Genomic DNA, 942 nt, shown 5'->3' with positions numbered 1-942 from the left:
ACAAATATATTTATATATATATATTATCATTTCAGTTAGTGTTCTGATGCTGCAAATGAACAATGAATGGAGAGGCATTATCATTTAATGCATGTTTTCAAGATGTTTTTTGTTCTGTTGATTTTTTGGATAGGCTTATATATATCATTGTAAGTTGATCATCCACAGTTTATATGTTTAGCACCGATAGATTCATTATATAGCCTATGTGAGAGAAAATATGGTCTTACTTTGGACTTTGGATGACTGAACTTAAAATAACACTTTGAGAACACAGCAGAATTAATAAAGAAAGCTTATAATGTCGATCTAATAATATTCTCTGAATATGCAGAATGATGATCAATTTCCCTTTCAAACCTAATAAAATATAAATAAGAATATTTGAATTCATCTTTATCCCTTGTTATCCTCTTTTATGCATAAAATGAGTCAGCTCTTTTGCAGTTGTGCATTTTTATTACCAAAGATACATTTCCACTGTTTAAGTAAAAGTAAAATATACTCAGTATACTATAGCAAAAGTGCTGCATTAAGGATAAGTACAAGTATTAGCAATAAAATGCAACTCAAGTATGAAAAAAAAGTTCTCTTTATGCAAAATCACTCTTTTCATAGTCTTACATTATTACATATTTTATAGCAACAATGATAATAAACTTTCTAATAATAAATACTTCTATTAAACTTTTCAAAACGTAAACCATTTCAGGACTGAGGCAAATAAAATCATTTAACACAATACAGAGTATAAGGAATAAAATACCCAACAATAAAGATAAGAAAAGCAACAATGACAATGAAACAATGATAATAAAAGGCTTCTTTTTTTAAGTTTTAAGGAGTGATTTAGGAGATGTCACTGATTCTGCAGCTCCTCAGGCGACGAGGTCCAGAGCTTATAGGGGAGCAGAAGTTCAACAAAATTATGTTATTGGGTTA

This window comes from Morone saxatilis, unplaced genomic scaffold (assembly GCF_004916995.1).
Source record: "Morone saxatilis isolate NCDOM2014 unplaced genomic scaffold, NCSU_SB_2.0 Contig2, whole genome shotgun sequence".
NCBI lineage: Eukaryota > Metazoa > Chordata > Actinopteri > Moronidae > Morone > Morone saxatilis.
This window is presented reverse-complemented; position numbering follows the sequence as displayed.